Raw genomic sequence first — 23,920 nt, forward strand, 5'->3', positions numbered from 1 at the left:
ATCCAATAGTACAGGGGACACGGGACCCCCCCATACCAGCCCCCAGCATGGCCTCCATTAGTCAGACCCAGACTACTCCACCAGGTATGACCTCTCCAATGGAGAACTGCAGATGCGTGGAGCCTGAGATACAAGACCCCCGATCCGTGAGACCCCTGAGATGCAAGACCCCCGGTCCCTGAGACCCCTGAGATACAAGACCCCCGGTCCGTGAGAACACTGAGATACAAGACCCCCGGTCCATGAGACCCCTGAGATACAAGACCCCCGGTCCATGAGACCCCTGAGATACAAGACCCCCGGTCCATGAGACCCCTGAGATACAAGACCCCCGGTCCATGAGACCCCTGAGATACAAGACCCCCGGTCCATGAGACCCCTGAGATACAAGACCCCCGGTCCATGAGACCCCTGAGATACAAGACCCCCGGTCCATGAGACCCCTGAGATACAAGACCCCCGGTCCATGAGACCCCTGAGATACAAGACCCCCGGTCCATGAGACCCCTGAGATACAAGACCCCCGGTCCGTGAGACCCCTGAGATACAAGACCCCCGGTCCGTGAGACCACTGAGATACAAGACCCCCGGTCCGTGAGACCCCTGAGATACAAGACCCCCGGTCCGTGAGACCACTGAGATACAAGACCCCCGGTCCGTGAGACCCCTGAGATACAAGACCCCCGGTCCGTGAGACCACTGAGATACAAGACCCCCGGTCCGTGAGACCCCTGAGATACAAGACCCCCGGTCTGTGAGACCCCTGAGATGTAATGATACTGAATGGATGTATTTCCGAGCAGCAGAATTCATTGCGGGCAGTAATAATAGACAGGAAATAAGACTTTCCATAAAAGGAGCAGATGTTATATTTAATACATCTAATAAATTTCCAACTTTAAAACCATCTAAGAAATAAAATGCAGAATTGCAAATGGACAATTTTAGCTCTAATAAGGGAACGGCAGAGTCCTGTGTCTGTTAAATAATCATTGGTTTATCTCCAAGCTTCAAACGCTCCGCACCGAGAAGCTGAGGCCATTTGCCAACATCTTCCGTAATTATGATTTTGCAATGTTTCCAGCTTGCGGGGCTTATCTCCCCGGGCTGCGAATTAGGGAAGGAAGAGAATAACACATCTCTTTGGTGGCGAACTCACAGATCTGGTGTTTATGGCCAATCCTAGGGACCCTGCAGCGAGGATGAGGAGCCGACTGAAGGGGATGTCACACAATCTGTTTATTGTGGGATTGTGAAGAGCGAGTCACGTTATTCATGTGCAAATCCTGCTGAAAAAACTCTGCGGAAATTTTATTGTGTAAATTCAGCACAAAAACTTCTGAAAATATTGAAGAATAAATACTACATCAGTGACATGGTGACATTTGGGGGGACAGGACAGGGACACGCTGACACTTGGGGGACAGGACATGGACACGCTGACACCTGGGGGGGCAGGACAGGGACACGCTGACACTTGGGGGGACAGGACAGGGACACGCTGACACTTGGGGGACAGGGCAGGGACATGCTGACACTTGGGGGACAGGACAGGGACACGCTGACACTTGTGGGGACAGGACAGGGACACGCTGACACTTGGGGGACAGGACAGGGACACGCTGACACTTGGGGGACAGGACAGGGACACGCTGACACTTGGGGGACAGGAGAGGGACATGCTGACACTTGGGGGACAGGACAGGGACACGCTGACACTTGGGGGACAGGAGAGGGACACTCTGACACCTGGAGGGACAGGACAGGGACACGCTGACACTTGGGGGACAGGAGAGGGACACGCTGACACTTGGGGGACAGGGACACGCTGATACTTGGGGGACAGGGACACGCTGACACTTGGGGGACAGGGACACGCTGACACTTGGGGGACAGGACAGGAACATGCTGACACTTGGGGGACAGGACAGGGACACACTGACACTTGGGGGACAGGACAGGGACACGCTGACATTTGGGGGACAGGACAGGGACACGCTGACACTTGGGGGGACAGAACAGGGGCACGCTGACACTTGGGGGACAGGACAGGAACACACTGACACTTGGGGGACAGGACAGGAACACACTGACACTTGGGGGTACAGGACAGGGACACGCTGACACTTGGGGGACAGGACAGGGACACGCTGACACTTGGGGGACAGGACAGGGACACGCTGACACTTGGGGGGACAGGACAGGGACACGCTGACACTTGGGGGGACAGTACAGGGACATGCTGACACTTGGGGGTACAGGACAGGGACACGCTGACACTTGGGGGACAGGACAGGGACACGCTGACACTTGGGGGACAGGACAGGGACACGCTGACACTTGGGGGGACAGGACAGGGACACGCTCACACTTGGGGGACAGGACAGGGACACGCTGACACTTGGGGGGACAGGACAGGGACACGCTGACACTTGGGGGACAGGACAGGGACACGCTGACACTTGGGGGACAGGAAAGGGACACGCTGACACTTGGGGGGGACAGGACAGGGACACGCTGACACTTGGGGGACAGGAGAGGGACACACTGACACTTGGGGGACAGGACAGGGACACGCTGACACTTGGGGGACAGGACAGGGACACGCTGACACTTGGGGGACAGGACAGGGACACGCTGACACTTGGGGGACAGGACAGGGACACGCTGACACTTGGGGGACAGGACAGGGACACGCTGACACTTGGGGGACAGGACAGGGACACGCTTACACTTGGGGGACAGGACAGGGACACGCTGACACTTGGGGGACAGGAGAAGGACACGCTGACACTTGGGGGACAGGACAGGGACACGCTGACACTTGGGGGACAGGACAGGGACACGCTGACACTTGGGGGACAGGACAGGGACACGCTGACACTTGGGGGACAGGAGAGGGACACACTGACACTTGGGGGACAGGAGAGGGACACGCTGACACTTGGGGGACAGGAGAGGGACACGCTGACACTTGGGGGGACAGGACAGGGACACGCTGACACTTGGGGGACAGGAGAGGGACACACTGACACTTGGGGGACAGGAGAGGGACACGCTGACACTTGGGGGACAGGAGAGGACACGCTGACACTTGGGGGACAGGAGAGGGACACGCTGACACTTGGGGGGACAGGACAGGGACACGGTGACACTTGGGGGATAGGAGAGGGACACACTGACACTTGGGGGACAGGAGAGGGACACGCTGACACTTGGGGGACAGGAGAGGGACACGCTGACACTTGGGGGGACAGGACAGGGACACGCTGACACTTGGGGGACAGGAGAGGGACACGCTGACTTTTAGGGTACAGGACACATATAAAGGTAATAATCAGGGCTCTGCATCCTAGATCTATGTCTTCTCCGGTTTTGCGCCATTCCTTGCCCTCTCTCATGTTGGTTGGAATCTGTGTGCAGAGTATTTGTGTAATGGATCGTCCTTTGCCGGTCTCTGACGTAGACAATTATATATCAAATTATACATCCTCCCAGATTCGATACATTTTCCGCAGGTAAAATCTCTACTTTTTCACCCATTACAACATTTAAAATTTCTACTCAAACAAAATTGTATTTGTTGTGGAGCGAAGGGAACAGGCAGTAAATAAACATCTTAGAGGAGCCACAATTACTTAATGCAGCTCCGACAATTTGGGATGTCTCCAGGAAATGATCCATCACCTGTTTTCCTCCCGCACATTTCGTCTTTCCGAGTTTGCAGATTTTGTGACTTTGGTGATAAATGACACTTTCACATCAGCCTGAGGTATCACTCACAGTTTGCTGCACTCACCGAGTAATGATGGATTTCAGAAAGTGCTCCATTTAATTGGTCTGTATTAGAACCAATGGAAGATCGCAAGAACCCTACTACTAAGACACCGCGCTCCATGCCGGGAGTGATTCTTCTCTGTATTTGTCATTCGTTTTACCAACCCTTTACTGTATTTTGACCTTTTTTGTCCTTATATTTAACTCATTTAAAATTGCTGTCTTATCACCCCCCCCCCCAACCCCCCCCCCCCCCGCCCGCCACCACGTCTGTCATAGTGGAAACCCCTTTACCATCTACAATATGGCTCTTATCTGCAACTAGGTTTGTTTGCTAAGAGAGCTGCTTTCTTAATAGTCTTCTTAGTGCATTAGACTTCTCCTAACGTTAGACGTTAGAGTTTGGGTGCCCCTTCCCCTCGATGTCCTGTTGAATCTCCCAACAGGGCCTCAATGATGACATTACTACTAACACTGCTAACACTTCTAGCTCATAAGATCTGAGCTCCTGCTCCCAGTATTACTGGAAACCCCCATTTAATATTATATAAGGTGTAAAGGTGAATATCACAGGTGGTGTAATGCTGCTGTAATATTAATGATGTCTTGATAAAGATTCAAGGAGCAACAATATTATTGTTACCTCATATATGGAGTCCAATAGGGTTGACAGATAAAACAAGGTGCTAAAATAAATTCCCCTAAAAGCCATCAAATCCTACAAAAACACAGATCAGGATTCCACCATCGTCTGCATCCTGTAACATTGTAACGCTGCTTTACCGCCACGGACAAGTGTTAAATCATATTTTGTGTGGTGCTGGTATTTTATAAAAGCAGCAAATCTACTTTTATTCAGGTGTTGGTGCCAGCGCAGCGTTGGCGTCTGGATGCCGCTCTGTCGTCCAGGAGAACAGGAAGTCCTAGCGAAGCTTTACATCCCTGCCAAAGGAACATCTTGCCAGCCTCATAAAAGAAAAAAATAATTGGAGGGACTTGTCAACAACTGGTAAACATCAGCACAATGGCAGGATTCTCTGTAATTAATGGCCGCGCATGTGGGATTTACGGGAGGATATAGGGTGACTCAGAGTGTATGGTCTTCACGCCTGGGAGTTGGTGGCGGTGATACAAAGAAGGTTCTCCAGACGTCAGAAAACAAGAAGATGAGTCTACGGAAACTCTACAAGGTGCAGATAGAAGACGACTTTGGTCATAACTTTATATTAAAGAGAATTAGAATATTTTTGGAAAACCAAGGAATCCACATAAAACTCTCCCAAACCTGTAGAGAACATACAGTATGTACTCCATGAAGATGGTGCCCTTGATTGGCATCCAACCAAGTGCTCTGGTGCAAACCCCATGAAAACTGTATTTTGACCCAATTCTTGTTTGCCCCAGCTACTCATTCCTTTTAGCATAACAATGGGCGTGACCATTAGATCTTTTGTACTTATGTCATTCATTGTCACTAGTGGAGCTACCAACTTAGTTTCCATAAAGGATCTCGGAAGGTTACTGAGATGAGATAAGTTGTTAGTTTGGAAACTCGGATGAAACTCACACAAATTTGCAGAAGAACTGAGTACCCCAACGCGGCACAGAGGTCCTATGATTGGTTTTCTTAGATGCACTTAAGTCTACTCTAGATATAGAGCAAAGGAGACAGAACCTAAAAACAGGATTGTGACCTCTCCACCTTTCTATCCTTCTAGTGGAGAAGACATCCTTGACCATTAGACCTTCCTCCCATCATTCCCTTAGCCTTTTCCTTCTTACCAGTGTATTTATACCAGGGAACTTTGAGGGAATTAACAGAAACTTGGAAAATTGTTCATCTCCATGAAGATCCTGCACTTGGTCGTTTTCTAACCATTGACCTCTAATTTCCATGAATATTTCTTCTCAAAGTCCTTTGGTCCACCAGAAATCAGGGCACAATAACCAATCTCATCGCATTACATTTACCACCTTTCCCTTCCTTATAGTAGATATCACCCAAAGCATTAGGCCTTTCTCCGACCTTATTCTGTAATCTTCAATTTTCATATTAAAGTCATTTTACCCAAGTGCAACCACTGAGCCGTCATTCCACGGAAATGACCCTTCAAACTCATCCTAAAGTCCTTATAAATTATATGTAAGTAGTTATCTACAGACATACAGATACCAGGTGAAAAGTATTTTTCTACATGTACTACTACTGTATCCTCCCTATCCCAGAAAGAAGAGTCACCTATCCTGGAAGAAGAGTCCCCTACCCTGGAAGAAGAGTCCCCTATCCCGGAAGAAGAGTCCCCTATCCTGGAAGAAGAGTCCCCTATCCTGGAAGAAGAGTCCCCTATCCCGGAAGAAGAGTCCCCTATCCTGGAAGAAGAGTCATCTTTCCTGGAAGAAGAGTCCCCTATCCTGGAAGAAGAGTCCCCTATCCCGGAAGAAGAGTCCCCTATCCTGGAAGAAGAGTCATCTTTCCTGGAAGAAGAGTCCCCTATCCTGGAAGAAAAGTCTCCTATCCTGGAAGAAGAGTCCCCTATCCTGGAAGAAGAGTCCCCTATCCTGGAAGAAGAGTCCCCTACCCTGGAAGAAAAGTCTCCTATCCTGGAAGAAGAGTCATCTTTCCTGGAAGAAGAGTCATCTTTCCTGGAAGAAGAGTCCCCTATCCTGGAAGAAGTGTCCCCTATCCTGGAAGAAAAGTCTCCTATCCTGGAAGAAGAGTCCCCTATCCTGGAAGAAGAGTCCCCTATCCTGGAAGAAGAGTCATCTTTCCTGGAAGAAGAGTCATCTTTCCTGGAAGAAGAGTCCCTTATCCTGGAAGAAGAGTCCCCTATCCTGGAAGAAGAGTCCCCTATCCTGGAAGAAGAGTCCCCTATCCTGGAAGAAGAGTCCCCTATCCTGGAAGAAGAGTCCCCTATCCTGGAAGAAGAGTCTACTATCCTGGAAGAAGAGTCCCCTATCCTGGAAGAAGAGTCATCTTTCCTGGAAGAAGAGTCCCCTATCCTGGAAGAAGAGTCATCTTTCCTGGAAGAAGAGTCATCTTTCCTGGAAGAAGAGTCCCTTATCCTGGAAGAAGAGTCCCCTATCCTGGAAGAAGAGTCCCCTATCCTGGAAGAAGAGTCCCCTATCCTGGAAGAAGAGTCCCCTATCCTGGAAGAAGAGTCTACTATCCTGGAAGAAGAGTCCCCTATCCTGGAAGAAGAGTCATCTTTCCTGGAAGAAGAGTCCCCTATCCTGGAAGAAGAGTCATCTTTCCTGGAAGAAGAGTCATCTTTCCTGGAAGAAGAGTCCCTTATCCTGGAAGAAGAGTCCCCTATCCTGGAAGAAGAGTCCCCTATCCTGGAAGAAGAGTCCCCTATCCTGGAAGAAGAGTCCCCTATCCTGGAAGAAGAGTCCCCTACCCTGGAAGAAGAGTCCCCTATCCTGGAAGAAGAGTCCCCTATCCTGGAAGAAGAGTCCCCTACCCTGGAAGAAGAGTCCCCTACCCTGGAAGAAGAGTCCCCTATCCTGGAAGAAGAGTCCCCTATCCTGGAACATTCCTGCCTTTCTCATGCTTTGTAGGACTTTTTGAGACTGAAATAAACTGCAGATCTGGATCTTCCATCTTTGGATACTAATGTAATGTTGTCCATGGAGAAGCTTATCCCTTTCTTGGCTCCTTCATGTATGGAATTTAAAGATATATGGGTCAGAATTCTCTATGTGGTCCTATAGGGAGACGTATGTGTCCATATGCCCTTCAATATGTTCCTTCTCAATGTTTCTCAAGATGTTTTGAACAAAAAGACCAACTTTGGAAAAACTCAATGATTTGGTAAGACTCCATCCTATACCTTACACTCCTAGTGGCTGTGTTGGGAACTGCATCTATTCGAGGGAGTCACTTGCATGTTGCAACATTGTATTGACTTTAGATGGTGAGAATTGGAGGCTTTAACAAATGTATCATGTCCATTACTCCAGATTTTCCCTTACAACACATTTGCTTCACATTTGCGCCATTGTTTGTGACCTTCCCAAGCGTTCGCTGATCATGATGATTGCTAGAAGCCGGAGATCTTCCTTAAAGTGATCATTTCCATCTGTGCAGCCATAGAGGAGGCTCAGGATGGGCTTCTGCATTGCTGTTATGTGTTTTCCGTCGTATAATAACACTTTAGAGGTTGCAAGAAGAGCCGAATTATCTGACAGCAGTCGGCCCAAGGGAAATCCACTGATGAAGGGTGATGGGGGGGGGGGGGAGGTCCGGGGGGTCACAGAGTTCACTACATGATAAGCAGCTGGAGGTAGAGGCACTTTGCAAGGTTATTCCCCACTCCTGGGACTGACTCTCATCTGAAGGAATGACAACCTGTGAGCTGATATCTGCACTCCTCTTCTAGCATTATATTATATAATGCTTCCCAGCATGCTTTACAGCCCCTATTTACTATAAACATGGTATTATTGCACAAATAATGTGTCTTCTTATCTTCCCTGATACCTGGGAGACCATCACTAACTTTAAAGGAAATCTATCATTTGCTTTCATGCATTGTGAACCGAACATACCTTGAGAATGCTGCAGCTACATTGATGCAGAAACATATCTTGTTGAATCCCTGAAACACTTGAAATAATAAAATTATGATACTTAGGCTTGTTGTTCCTGTGGCTGCCCCGGCGCTTCTCCTCTTACCCTAATTATGGTCAGGCCTTGTCCTGCTCAGTATAAGCCGAGAAAACGTCATCACTGTGTTGTCTCTGACAGGCAGAAGTAATCAATTGCTGCACCATCAACCAGCTCTTGTGTATGAGGCATCCAGCTCAGGTATGTATTATTCAGAGACTGTGTACATGGTGTGGAGGTATGACCTGGGTGTTGTACAGTATAGATGCACTAAATGTATATATTATTCAGGGACTTGTACATGGTTTGGCGGTATGATCCGGGCACTGTACAGTATACACTCACCGGCCACTTTATTAGGTCCACCATGCTAGTAACGGGTTGGACCCCCTTTTGCCTTCAGAACTGCCTCAATTCTTCGTGGCATAGATACAACAAGGTGCTGGAAGTTCCTCAGAGATTTTGCTCCATATTGACATGATGGCATCACACAGTTGCCGCAGATTTGTCGGCTGCACATCCATGATGCGAATCTCCCGTTCCACCACATCCCATAGATGCTCTATTGGATTGAGATCTGGTGACTGTGGAGGCCATTTGTGTCCAGTGACCTCATTGTCATGTTCAAGAAACCAGTCTGAGATGATTCCAGCTTTATGACATGGCGCATTATCCTGCTGAAAGTAGCCATCAGATGTTACAGGGTACATTGTGCTCATAAAGGGATGGACATGGGCAGCAACAATACTCAGGTAGGCTGTGGCGTTGTACCAAGGGGCCCAAAGACACCATGACACCACCACCACCAGCCTGACCCGCTGATACAAGGCAGGATGGATCCATGACACCACCACCACCAGCCTGACCCGCTGATACAAGGCAGGATGGATCCATGACACCACCACCACCAGCCTGACCCGCTGATACAAGGCAGGATGGATCCATGACACCACCACCACCAGCCTGACCCGCTGATACAAGGCAGGATGGATCCATGACACCACCACCACCAGCCTGACCCGCTGATACAAGGCAGGATGGATCCATGACACCAGCACCACCAGCCTGACCCGCTGATACAAGGCAGGATGGATCCATGACACCACCAGCACCAGCCTGACCCGCTGATACAAGGCAGGATGGATCCATGACACCACCACCACCAGCCTGACCCGCTGATACAAGGCAGGATGGATCCATGACACCACCACCACCAGCCTGACCCGCTGATACAAGGCAGGATGGATCCATGACACCACCACCAGCCTGACCCGCTGATACAAGGCAGGATGGATCCATGACACCACCACCACCAGCCTGAGCCGCTGATAGAAGGCAGGATGGATCCATGACACCACCACCACCAGCCTGACCCGCTGATACAAGGCAGGATGGATCCATGACACCACCACCACCAGCCTGAGCCGCTGATACAAGGCAGGATGGATCCATGACACCACCACCACCAGCCTGAGCCGCTGATACAAGGCAGGATGGATCCATGACACCACCACCACCAGCCTGAGCCGCTGATACAAGGCAGGATGGATCCATGACACCACCACCACCAGCCTGAGCCGCTGATACAAGGCAGGATGGATCCATGCTTTCATGTTGTTGTACCAAATTCTGACCCTACCATCCGAATGTCGCAGCAGAAATCGAGACTCATCAGACCAGGCAACGCTTTTCCAATCTTCTACAATTTCGATGAGCTTGTGCAAATTGTAGCCTCAGTTTCCTGTTCTCAGCTGAAAGGAGTGGCACCCGGTGTGGTCTTCTGCTGCTGTAGCCCATCTGCCTCAAAGTTGGACGTGCTGTGCGTTCAGAGATGCTCTTCTGCCTACCTTGGTTGTAACGGGTGGTGATTTGAGTCACTGTTGCCTTTCTATCAGCTCGAACCAGTCTGCCCATTCTCCTCTGACCTCTGGCATCAACAAGGCATTTCCGCCCACAGAACTGCCGCTCACTGGATGTTTTTCTTTTTCGGACCATTCTCTGTAAACCCTAGAGATGGTTGTGCGTGAAAATCCCAGAAGATCAGCAGTTTCTGAAATACTCAGACCAGCCCTTCTGGCACCAACAACCATGCCACGTTCAAAGGCCACAAATCACCTTTCTTCCCCATACTGATGCTCGGGAGAACTGCAGGAGATTGTCCTGACCATGTCTACATGCCTAAATGCACTGCCGCCATGTGATTGGCTGATTAGAAATTAAGTGTTAACGAGCAGTTGGACAGGTGTACCTAATAAAGTGGCCGGTGAGTGTACATCACTATATATGTATGTATTACTCAGGGACTTTGTGCATGGTGTGGCGGTATGATCTGGGCGCTGTACAGTATAGATGCACTATATGTATGTATTATTCAGGGCCTTTGTGCATGTTGTGGCGGTATGATCTGGGCACTGTACAGTATAGATGCACTATATGTATGTATTATTCAGGGCCTTTGTGCATGGTGTGGCGGTATGATTGGGGCGTTGTCTGGGTTGGTTATTATTACCTACATCACATCATTGTATGAATAACATCTTTCCATCCTGTAACAATGTAATCCCCTGTAGCCACCTCCCGGCCAGTCTTGTGCTCGGTATGGCGGTATATTGTGATGACATCATCAGGCGGTGAATAGAAGGAGCGGCTACGATGGAAGGTACGTGATTAGCGCCGCGCACCAGCTGTGCCAAACAAGGGAACTGTTTTTGAGCTCCTGCTAAACACCCCTGAACTTTGGTACAAAATGCAAAGAAATATTCGGCTAATTGGCCCCATGAGGCCGCTCGCGTGTTTTGACTTGACGTGGATTGTTTAATCTGCCTGGTATGAATAGCGCCGCGCCATTGTGCTCTGCAACGAGGAGGTAGGAGTGCGAGCGCGCGGCCGGAGAGAATGGACGGCATGAGGAGAGGGCGAGAGGCGCGCACCGCACGCCCTCTATTCACCAGACCCATTGGCCAAATTGTTCATTTTCCCGGTTCTGAATAGATGATTATTGAGAAGCGGCGGAAGGTTCCAGGTCGCAGCCCGGGCGCCATTTGTTGTGGAGACGGATTTGTTTATTTCTGAAAAATTGACACATTTTTGCTACGTTAAAATAATTGCTGAGATATCACAATATAAGAGGAGGGGAGTATAGACCCATACACTGTGATAGAGGAAGGGAGGGTGTCACCATGTACTCCAGGCCCTGGAGAGATGTGTAATCAGACCTCACACTGCTGTGCTCTGTGCTCTCTGCAGCCAGTGTTATGTATTGTGCCTGGAGAGATGTGTAATCAGACCTCACACTGCTGTGCTCTGTGCTCTCTGCAGCCAGTGTTATGTACTGACCCTGGAGAGATGTGTAATCAGACCTCACACTGCTGTGCTCTGTGCTCTGCAGCCAGTGATATGTATTGTCCCTGGAGAGATGTGTAATCAGACCTCACACTGCTGTGCTCTGTGCTCTCTGCAGCCAGTGTTATGTATTGTCCCTGGAGAGATGTGTAATCAGACCTCACACTGCTGTGCTCTGTGCTCTCTGCAGCCAGTGTTATGTATTGTCCCTGGAGAGATGTGTAATCAGACCTCACACTGCTGTGCTCTGTGCTCTCTGCAGCCAGTGTTATGTATTGTCCCTGTAGAGATGTGTAATCAGACCTCACACTGCTGTGCTCTGTGCTCTCTGCAGCCAGTGTTATATACCGTCCCTGGAGAGATGTGTAATCAGACCTCACACTGCTGTGCTCTGTGCTCTCTACAGCCAGTGTTATGTATTGTCCCTTAAGAGATGTGTAATCAGACCTCACACTGCTGTGCTCTGTGCTCTCTGCAGCCAGTGTTATGTATTGTCCCTTAAGAGATGTGTAATCAGACCTCACACTGCTGTACTCTGTGCTCTCTGCAGCCAGTGTTATATACTGTCCCTGGAGAGATGTGTAATCAGACCTCACACTGCTGTGCTCTGTGCTCTCTGTAGCCACTGTTAGAATTTATTTTTCCTAGATTTTTGTAAGTATTCCTTTATGTATGTTGTCAGTGGGGCAAATATTGTCCACAGAGAGCACAGAACTCAGCAGTGTGAGGACAGTGTGAACCGGACTAAGCAGAGCTGATACTACGGAGGAGGCCGGGTTATACCAGTGAGGATTATGTAACTAGTTACACTACATGATGTCTGCCTCTCCCCCGTGTATCCAGTCCATGTACATTGTATCTCTACAGGAAGTTGGGGGCGCACTGTACCCCATTGTGGCTCCTTTGTGTTGTGAAGACAATAATTTCTCATCCATTATTCGCTTTGATGCTGCATCTCATTAATGCTCAGACTGTCAGGATGTCACTCACCAGAGAGAGCAACAATTCTTACACATAATTTGTCATTTTCATCACAAAAGGGGCTGCAAATAGTTTGATCAAACAAAAGGCAGGAAAAGTGCACATAAGCATAAATATGCATGTACCCGAAATGATAGCATGTGCCCCGCCCCTGCCGCAGCAGCGTGACAAGAGGTGCCAGGCAGCTGAGGATAAGAGACGTCTTCTGCACTCATTCTTACTCCAGAGCTGTACTCACTATTCTGCTGCGGGTGCAGTCACTGTGTACATACATGACATTACTTATCCTGTACTGATCCTGAGTTACCTCCTGTATTATACCCCAGAGCTGTACTCACTATTCTGCTGCTGGTGCAGTCACTGTGTACATACATGACATTACTTATCCTGTACTGATCCTGAGTTACATCCTGTATTATACTCCAGAGCTGCACTCACTATTCTGCTGCTGGTGCAGTCACTGTGTACATACATGACATTACTTATCCTGTACTGATCCTGAGTTACATCCTGTATTATACCCCAGAGCTGCACTCACTATTCTGCTGCTGGTGCAGTCACTGTGTACATACATGACATTACTGATCCTGTACTGATCCTGAGTTACATCCTGTATTATACTCCAGAGCTGCACTCACTATTCTGCTGCTGGTGCAGTCACTATGTACATACATGACATTACTTATCCTGTACTGATCCTGAGTTACATCCTGTATTATACTCCAAAGCTGCACTCACTATTCTGCTGCTGGTGCAGTCACTGTGTACATACATGACATTACTTATCCTGTACTGATCCTGAGTTACATCCTGTATTATACTCCAGAGCTGCACTCACTATTCTGCTGCTGGTGCAGTCACTGTGTACATACATGACATTACTTATCCTGTACTGATCCTGAGTTATATCCTGTATTATACTTCAGAGCTGCACTCACTATTCTGCTGCGGGTGCAGTCACTGTGTACATACATGACATTACTTATCCTGTACTGATCCTGAGTTACATCCTTTATTATACCCCAGAGCTGCACTCACTATTCTGCTGCTGGTGCAGTCACTGTGTACATACATGACATTACTTATCCTGTACTGATCCTGAGTTACATCCTGTATTATACTCCAGAGCTGCACTCACTATTCTGCTGCTGGTGCAGTCACTGTGTACATACATGACATTACTTATCCTGTACTGATCCTGAGTTACATCCTGTATTATACTCCAGAGCTGCACTCACTATTCTGCTGCTGGTGCAGTCACTGTGTACATACATGACATTACTTATCCTGTACTGATCCTGAGTTATATCCTGTATTATACTCCAGAGCTGCACTCACTATTCTGCTGCGGGTGCAGTCACTGTGTACATACATGACATTACTTATCCTGTACTGATCCTGAGTTACATCCTTTATTATACTCCAGAGCTGCACTCTCTATTCTGCTGCTGGTGCAGTCACTGTGTACATACATGACATTACTTATCCTGTACTGATCCTGAGTTACATCCTGTATTATACTCCAGAGCTGCACTCACTATTCTGCTGCTGGTGCAGTCACTGTGTACATACATGACATTACTTATCCTGTACTGATCCTGAGTTACATCCTGTATTATACCCCAGAGCTGCACTCACTATTCTGCTACTGGTGCAGTCACTATGTACATACATGACATTACTTATCCTGTACTGATCCTGAGTTACATCCTGTATTATACTCCAGAGCTGCACTCACTATTCTGCTGCTGGTGCAGTCACTGTGTACATACATGACATTACTTATCCTGTACTGATCCTGAGTTACATCCTGTATTATACTCCAGAGCTGCACTCACTATTCTGCTGCTGGTGCAGTCACTGTGTACATACATGACATTACTTATCCTGTACTGATCCTGAGTTACATCCTGTATTATACTCCAGAGCTGCACTCACTAATCTGCTGCTGGTGCAGTCACTGTGTACATACATGACATTACTTATCCTGTACTGATCCTGAGTTACATCCTGTATATTATACCCCAGAGCTGCACTCACTATTCTGCTGCTGGTGCAGTCACTGTGTACATACATGACATTACTTATCCTGTACTGATCCTGAGTTACATCCAGTATTATACTCCAGAGCTGCACTCACTGTTCTGCTGCTGGTGCAGTCACTGTGTACATACATGACATTACTTATCCTGTACTGATCCTGAGTTAAATCCTGTATTATACCCCAGAGCTGCACTCACTATTCTGCTGCTGGTGCAGTCACTGTGTACATACATGACATTACTTATCCCGTACTGATCCTGAGTTACATCCTGTATTATACTCCAGAGCTGCACTCACTATTCTGCTGCTGGTGCAGTCACTGTGTACATACATGACATTATTTATCCCGTACTGATCCTGAGTTACATCCTGTATTATACTCCAGAGCTGCACTCACTATTCTGCTGCTGGTGCAGTCACTGTGTACATACATGACATTAGTTATCCTGTACTGATCCTGAGTTACATCCTGTATTATACCCCAGAGCTGCACTCACTATTCTGCTGCTGGTGCAGTCACTGTGTACATACATGACATTACTTATCCTGTACTGATCCTGAGTTACATCCTGTATTATACCCCAGAGCAGCACTCACTATTCTGCTGCTGGTGCAGTCACTGTGTACATACATGACATTACTTATCCTGTACTGATCCTGAGTTACATCCAGTATTATACTCCAGAGCTGCACTCACTGTTCTGCTGCTGGTGCAGTCACTGTGTACATACATGACATTACTTATCCTGTACTGATCCTGAGTTAAATCCTGTATTATACCCCAGAGCTGCACTCACTATTCTGCTGCTGGTGCAGTCACTGTGTACATACATGACATTACTTATCCTGTACTGATCCTGAGTTACATCCAGTATTATACTCCAGAGCTGCACTCACTATTCTGCTGCTGGTGCAGTCACTGTGTACATACCTGACATTACTTATCCTGTACTGATCCTGAGTTACATCCAGTATTATACTCCAGAGCTGCACTCACTATTCTGCTGCTGGTGCAGTCACTGTGTACATACATGACATTACTTATCCCGTACTGATCCTGAGTTACATCCTGTATTATACTCCAGAGCTGCACTCACTATTCTGCTGCTGGTGCAGTCACTGTGTACATACATGACATTAGTTATCCTGTACTGATCCTGAGTTACATCCTGTATTATACCCCAGAGCTGCACTCACTATTCTGCTGCTGGTGCAGTCACTGTGTACATACATGGCATTAGTTATCCTGTACTGATCCTGAGTTACATCCTGTATTATACCCCAGAGCTGCACTCACTATCTGCTGCTGGTGCAGTCACTGTGTACATACATGACATTACTTATCCTGTACTGATCCTGAGTCACATCCTGTATTATACCCAGAGCTGCACTCACTATTCTGCTGCTGGTGCAGTCACTGTGTACATACATGACATTACTTATCCTGTACTGATCCTGAGTTACATCCTGTATTATACCCCAGAGCTGCACTCACTATTCTGCTGCTGGTGCAGTCACTGTACATACATGACATTACTTATCCTGTACTGATCCTGAGTTACATCCTGTATTATACTCCAGAGCTGCACTCACTATTTCTGGATTATTGAAGTGCTTCTCTATGTATAATGAGATATATTACGGTAAGAGATGAGTTTGTATTCTTCTTCTTCCTCTTGACAGATGAGATGGAGAAAACATGTAAATGTTCGTTAAAATGCAAAGTCAAGAATGAGTCGGACCCCTGGGAAATATGTCTCTGTTTTCTACCACCAAAGAGTGGAATTAAAATTCCTCCCCCTCCTCCCGTCTGCTGCAGAGTATTTGTGAAAGCTGCGACGTCTAATATTTGCTTTGATTGAATGTTAAGTGGGGACCTCCCGGGCGCTCGCCCTCCCTGTACCCGCAGGCTACGCACCCCCACCATTGCAGGGTGCAGGAGGCTGTCACTGTGATGCCACCTACCTGAGAGCGGATGTCACCCAGTATTACACAGATTGCAGGATGTTATCATTCATCCTCCTTTCATTCCTTTCTTCCCTCATTCATCACGTTCCATCGTTGTTCCTTCATCAGGTCTTACGTAACATTTCATGTCTCTCAGTGACTCTGCTCCTCCTGTTGCTCTCTGCATTTCACTTTTCTTTCCTTTTCCTTCAGGTTTTAATTTTTCAATTTTTTGTTCTTTCATTCACTTTTCTCATTTATTTTTTAATGGTTTTATACATTCTCTAAGTATGTATTACTGTCATTTATATTTCCTTGTCTTTTGTTACTTCCTACTATCCCCTTCCTTCCTTCCTTCTTTCCTTCTTTCAAGCCTTCCATCCTCTCTTATTTCCTTCCCTCCTCCTTCCTCATGCCTTTCCTTTAATCTCTCCTTCCTTCCATCCACCTTCCCTTCTTTTTTGTTTCTTTCCTTCCTTATCTCCATCCTTCCTTCCTTCAATTTTTGTTCCTTCCATCCATCCTCCCTTCCTCCCTCCCTTCCTATCTTCCTTCCTTCCTTCTTCCCCCCTTCCTTTCTTCTTCCCTTCCTTCCTTCTTCCCCCCTTCCTTTCTTATTTTCTTCCATTTTTCTTCCTTTCTTCCTTCCTTTTATTCTTTTTTCCATACATCTTTTTATGCATCCCTCCTCCCTCTATTTTCCTTTATTAATGTTCTACCTTCACTTATTGCTTCCTCATTTATTCAGTTTTTATATGACAGGAACGATCAGATAACCTAGGGTTAAAGTACCATAGAGAGTGTTAAAAATGGTAAAAATAAAAAAAAAATGAGCTGAGACTAAGAAATCTCTAATATTAGTAGTCTCTATTATTAGTAGTCTCTAATACTAGTAGTCTCTATTATTAGTAGTCTCTAGTATTAGTAGTCCCTAGTATTAGTAGTCTCTAATACTAGTAGTCTCTAATATTAGTATTCTCTTTATTATTAGTAGTCTCTAATATTAGTAGTCTCTAATACTAGTAGTCTCTAATATTTTTTGATCTCTAATACGAAAAAAGAGGTGGATGAATAAATTCCTGTATTTTGGGATTGTTACTACTCAATAATGGCCAGTGTTTACGTATTATGTTGGCAGTCTGTTGGCTTTAGTAAAAGTAGTAAAAATAAAAAAAAGTTGTGCTGAGACTAAGTAGTCTCTAATATTAGTTGTCTCTAGTATTAGTAGTCTCTAGAATTAGTAGCCTCAAATATTAGTAGTCTCTAGAATTAGTAGTCTCTAATATTAGTAGTCTCTAGTATTAGTAGTCTCTAGTATTAGTAGTCTCTAATATTAGTAGTCTCTAGTATTAGTAGTCTCTAGAATTAGTAGTCTCTAGAATTAGTAGTCTCTAGTATTAGTAGTCTCTAGTATTAGTAGTCTCTAGTATTAGTAGTCTCTAGTATTAGTAGTCTCTAATATTGGTAGTCTCTAGTATTAGTAGTCTCTAATATTAGTAGTCTCTAGTATTAGTAGTCTCTAATATAATTAGTATTTACTAATCGTCGTGTTTAATATTAGTAGTCTCTAGTATTAGTAGTCTCTAGTATTAGTAGTCTCTAGTATTAGTAGTTTCTAATATAATTAGTCTTTAGTATTCGTCATGTTTAATATTAGTAGTCTCTAGTATTAGTAGTCTCTAGTATTAGAAGTCTCTCATATTAGTAGTCTCTAATATTAGTAGTCTCTAGTATTAGTAGTCTCTAATATAATTAGTATATAGTATTTGTCGTGTTTAATATTAGTAGTCTCTAGTATTAGTAGTCTCTAATATAATTAGTATTTAGTATTCGTCGTGTTTAATATTAGTAGTCTCTAGTATTAGTAGTCTCTAATATTAATAGTCTCTAGTATTAGTAGTCTCTAATACTAAATACTATTATAGTATAGAGTTAGGGGATATGGGCAATATCAGTAATGCACATATATGCGTTACCCCCGCTCAAAATACCATACAGCACAAAATAATAGCCAACGTAAGCAAATAAAGGAGGAGAGTATGTAAGCTATATGAGATAATAAGTCTTTATTAATACATATATAAAGTTGAAAATTGGCACAACAATGAAAGGAGATTAAAAACAAGGAGACAATGCATGTAAGCATAAAGTAAATGTATAAGACCAATGGAAATCACAGGTGGAGAGGTAATAAAGAACATCGGCAGACAAGAAAGCAATGGTGAATGGCACAGAACCACTGTGCAACAATGCAGAATACGAGTCTAAACCATAGTTACCATACCACAACTGAGACCATGCACCGCCTGACCCCGACACGTGTTTCGCAAAAGGCTTTTTCAAGGGGACTACTAATACTAGTAGTCTCTAATATTTTTTGATCTCTAATACGAAAAAAGAGGTGGATGAATAAATTCCTGTATTTTGGGATTGTTACTACTCAATAATAGCCAGTGTTTACGTATTAAGTTGGCAGTCTGTTGGCTTTAGTAAAAGTAGTAAAAATAAAAAAAAGTTGAGCTGAGACTAAGTAGTCTCTAATATTAGTTGTCTCTAGTATTAGTAGTCTCTAGAATTAGTAGCCTCAAATATTAGTAGTCTCTAGAATTAGTAGTCTCTAGTATTAGTAGCCTTTAATATTAGTAGTCTCTAGAATTAGTAGTCTCTAATATTAGTAGTCTCTAGTATTAGTAGTCTCTAGTATTAGTAGTCTCTAATATTAGTAGTCTCTAATATAATTAGTATATAGTATTTGTCGTGTTTAATATTAGTAGTCTCTAGTATTAGTAGTCTCTAATATAATTAGTATTTAGTATTCGTCGTGTTTAATATTAGTAGTCTCTAGTATTAGTAGTCTCTAATATTAGTAGTCTCTAGTAATAGTAGTCTCTAATATTAGTAGTCTCTAGTATTAGTAGTTTCTAATATAATTAGTCTTTAGTATTCGTCGTGTTTAATATTAGTAGTCTCTAGTATTAGTAGTCTCTAGTATTAGAAGTCTCTCATATTAGTAGTCTCTCATATTAGTAGTCTCTAGTATTAGTAGTCTCTAATATTAGTAGTCTCTAGTTTTAGTAGCCTCTAATATAATTAGTATATAGTATTTGTCATGTTTAATATTAGTAGTCTCTAGTATTAGTAGTCTCTAATATAATTAGTATTTAGTATTCGTCGTGTTTAATATTAGTAGTCTCTAGTATTAGTAGTCTCTAATATTAATAGTCTCTAGTATTAGTAGTCTCTAGAATTAGTAGTCTCTAATATTAGTAGTCCCCAGTATTAGAAGTCTCTCATATTAGTAGTCTCTAGTATTAGTAGTCTCTAATATTAGTAGTCTCTAGTATTAGTATTCTCTATTATTAGTAGTCTCTAATATTAGTTGTCTCTAGTATTAGTAGTCTCTATTATTAGTAGTCTCTAATATTAGTTGTCTCTAGTATTAGTAGTCTCTAATATAATTAGTATTTAGTATTCGTCGTGTTTAATATTAGTAGTCTCTAGTATTAGTAGTCTCTAGTATTAGAAGTCTCTCATATTAGTAGTCTCTAGTATTAGAAGTGTCTCATATTAGTAGTCTCTAGTATTAGTAGTCTCTAATATTAGTAGTCTCTAGTATTAGTAGTCTCTATTATTAGTAGTCTCTAATATTAGTTGTCTCTAGTATTAGTAGTCTCTAATATAATTAGTATTTAGTATTCGTCGTGTTTAATATTAGTAGTCTCTAGTATTAGTAGTCTCTAGTATTAGTAGTCTATAATATTAGTAGTCTATAATATTAGTAGTCTCTAGTATTAGTAGTCTCTAATATTAGTAGTCTCTAGTATTAGTAGTCTCTAGTATTAGTAGTCTCTAATATAATTAGTATATAGTATTTGTCGTGTTTAATATTAGTAGTCTCTAGTATTAGTAGTCTCTAGTATTAGTAGTTTCTAATATAATTAGTCTTTAGTATTCGTCGTGTTTAATATTAGTAGTCTCTAGTATTAGTAGTCTCTAATATTAATAGTCTCTAGTATTAGTAGTCTCTAGTATTAGTAGTCTCTAATATTAGTAGTCCCCAGTATTAGTAGTCTCTAGTATTAGAAGTCTCTCATATTAGTAGTCTCTAGTATTAGAAGTCTCTCATATTAGTAGTCTCTAGTATTAGTAGTCTCTAATATTAGTAGTCTCTATTATTAGTAGTCTCTAATATTAGTTGTCTCTAGTATTAGTAGTCTCTAGTATTAGTAGTCTCTAATATTAGTTGTCTCTAGTATTAGTAGTCTCTAATATAATTAGTATTTAGTATTCGTCGTGTTTAATATTAGTCTCTAGTATTAGTAGTCTCTAGTATTAGAAGTCTCTCATATTAGTAGTCTCTAGTATTAGAAGTCTCTCATATTAGTAGTCTCTAGTATTAGTAGTCTCTAATATAATTAGTATTTAGTATTCGTCGTGTTTAATATTAGTCTCTAGTATTAGTAGTCTCTAGTATTAGAAGTCTCTCATATTAGTAGTCTCTAGTATTAGAAGTCTCTCATATTAGTAGTCTCTAGTATTAGTAGTCTCTAATATTAGTAGTCTCTAGTATTAGTAGTCTATAATATTAGTAGTCTATAATATTAGTAGTCTCTAGTATTAGTAGTCTCTAATATTAGTAGTCTCTAGTATTAGTAGTCTCTAGTATTAGTAGTCTCTAATATAATTAGTATATAGTATTTGTCGTGTTTAATATTAGTAGTCTCTAGTATTAGTAGTCTCTAGTATTAGTAGTCTATAATATTAGTAGTCTATAATATTAGTAGTCTCTAGCATTAGTAGTCTCTAATATTAGTAGTCTCTAGTATTAGTAGTCTCTAGTATTAGTAGTCTCTAATATAATTAGTATATAGTATTTGTCGTGTTTAATATTAGTAGTCTCTAGTATTAGTAGTCTCTAGTATTAGTAGTTTCTAATATAATTAGTCTTTAGTATTCGTCGTGTTTAATATTAGTAGTCTCTAGTATTAGTAGTCTCTAGTATTAGTAGTCTCTAGTATTAGTAGTCTCTAATATTGGTAGTCTCTAGTATTAGTAGTCTCTAATATTAGTAGTCTCTAGTATTAGTAGTCTCTAATATAATTAGTATTTACTAATCGTCGTGTTTAATATTAGTAGTCTCTAGTATTAGTAGTCTCTAATATTAATAGTCTCTAGTATTAGTAGTCTCTAGTATTAGTAGTCTCTAGTATTAGTAGTCTCTAGTATTAGTAGTTTCTAATATAATTAGTCTTTAGTATTCGTCATGTTTAATATTAGTAGTCTCTAGTATTAGTAGTCTCTAGTATTAGAAGTCTCTCATATTAGTAGTCTCTAATATTAGTAGTCTCTAGTATTAGTAGTCTCTAATATAATTAGTATATTGTATTTGTCGTGTTTAATATTAGTAGTCTCTAGTATTAGTAGTCTCTAATATAATTAGTATTTAGTATTCGTCGTGTTTAATATTAGTAGTTTCTAGTATTAGTAGTCTCTAATATTAATAGTCTCTAGTATTAGTAGTCTCTAATACTAGTAGTCTCTAATATTTTTTGATCTCTAATACGAAAAAAGAGGTGGATGAATAAATTCCTGTATTTTGGGATTGTTACTACTCAATAATAGCCAGTGTTTACGTATTAAGTTGGCAGTCTGTTGGCTTTAGTAAAAGTAGTAAAAATAAAAAAAAGTTGAGCTGAGACTAAGTAGTCTCTAATATTAGTTGTCTCTATTATTAGTAGTCTCTAGAATTAGTAGCCTCAAATATTAGTAGTCTCTAGAATTAGTAGTCTCTAGTATTAGTAGCCTTTAATATTAGTAGTCTCTAGAATTAGTAGTCTCTAATATTAGTAGTCTCTAGTATTAGTAGTCTCTAGTATTAGTAGTCTCTAATATCAGTAGTCTCTAATATTAGTAGTCTCTAGTATTAGTAGTCTCTAATATTAGTAGTCTCTAGTATTAGTAGTCTCTAATATTAGTAGTCTCTAGTATTAGTAGTTTCTAATATAATTAGTCTTTAGTATTCGTCGTGTTTAATATTAGTAGTCTCTAGTATTAGTAGTCTCTAGTACTAGAAGTCTCTCATATTAGTAGTCTCTCATATTAGTAGTCTCTAGTATTAGTAGTCTCTAATATTAGTAGTCTCTAGTTTTAGTAGCCTCTAATATAATTAGTATATAGTATTTGTCATGTTTAATATTAGTAGTCTCTAGTATTAGTAGTCTCTAATATAATTAGTATTTAGTATTCGTCGTGTTTAATATTAGTAGTCTCTAGTATTAGTAGTCTCTAATATTAATAGTCTCTAGTATTAGTAGTCTCTAGAATTAGTAGTCTCTAATATTAGTAGTCCCCAGTATTAGAAGTCTCTCATATTAGTAGTCTCTAGTATTAGTAGTCTCTAATATTAGTAGTCTCTAGTATTAGTATTCTCTATTATTAGTAGTCTCTAATATTAGTTGTCTCTAGTATTAGTAGTCTCTAATTTAATTAGTATTTAGTATTCGTCGTGTTTAATATTAGTAGTCTCTAGTATTAGTAGTCTCTAATATTAATAGTCTCTAGTATTAGTAGTCTCTAGAATTAGTAGTCTCTAATATTAGTAGTCCCCAGTATTAGAAGTCTCTCATATTAGTAGTCTCTAGTATTAGTAGTCTCTAATATTAGTAGTCTCTAGTATTAGTATTCTCTATTATTAGTAGTCTCTAATATTAGTTGTCTCTAGTATTAGTAGTCTCTATTATTAGTAGTCTCTAATATTAGTTGTCTCTAGTATTAGTAGTCTCTAATATAATTAGTATTTAGTATTCGTCGTGTTTAATATTAGTAGTCTCTAGTATTAGTAGTCTCTAGTATTAGAAGTCTCTCATATTAGTAGTCTCTAGTATTAGAAGTCTCTCATATTAGTAGTCTCTAGTATTAGTAGTCTCTAATATTAGTAGTCTCTAGTATTAGTAGTCTCTAGTATTAGTAGTCTCTATTATTAGTAGTCTCTAGTATTAGTAGTCTCTAATATAATTAGTATTTAGTATTCGTCGTGTTTAATATTAGTAGTCTCTAGTATTAGTAGTCTCTAGTATTAGTAGTCTATAATATTAGTAGTCTATAATATTAGTAGTCTCTAGTATTAGTAGTCTCTAATATTAGTAGTCTCTAGTATTAGTAGTCTCTAGTATTAGTAGTCTCTAATATAATTAGTATATAGTATTTGTCGTGTTTAATATTAGT

The sequence above is a fragment of the Engystomops pustulosus genome, chromosome 2, assembly GCF_040894005.1.
Source record: "Engystomops pustulosus chromosome 2, aEngPut4.maternal, whole genome shotgun sequence".
NCBI lineage: Eukaryota > Metazoa > Chordata > Amphibia > Anura > Leptodactylidae > Engystomops > Engystomops pustulosus.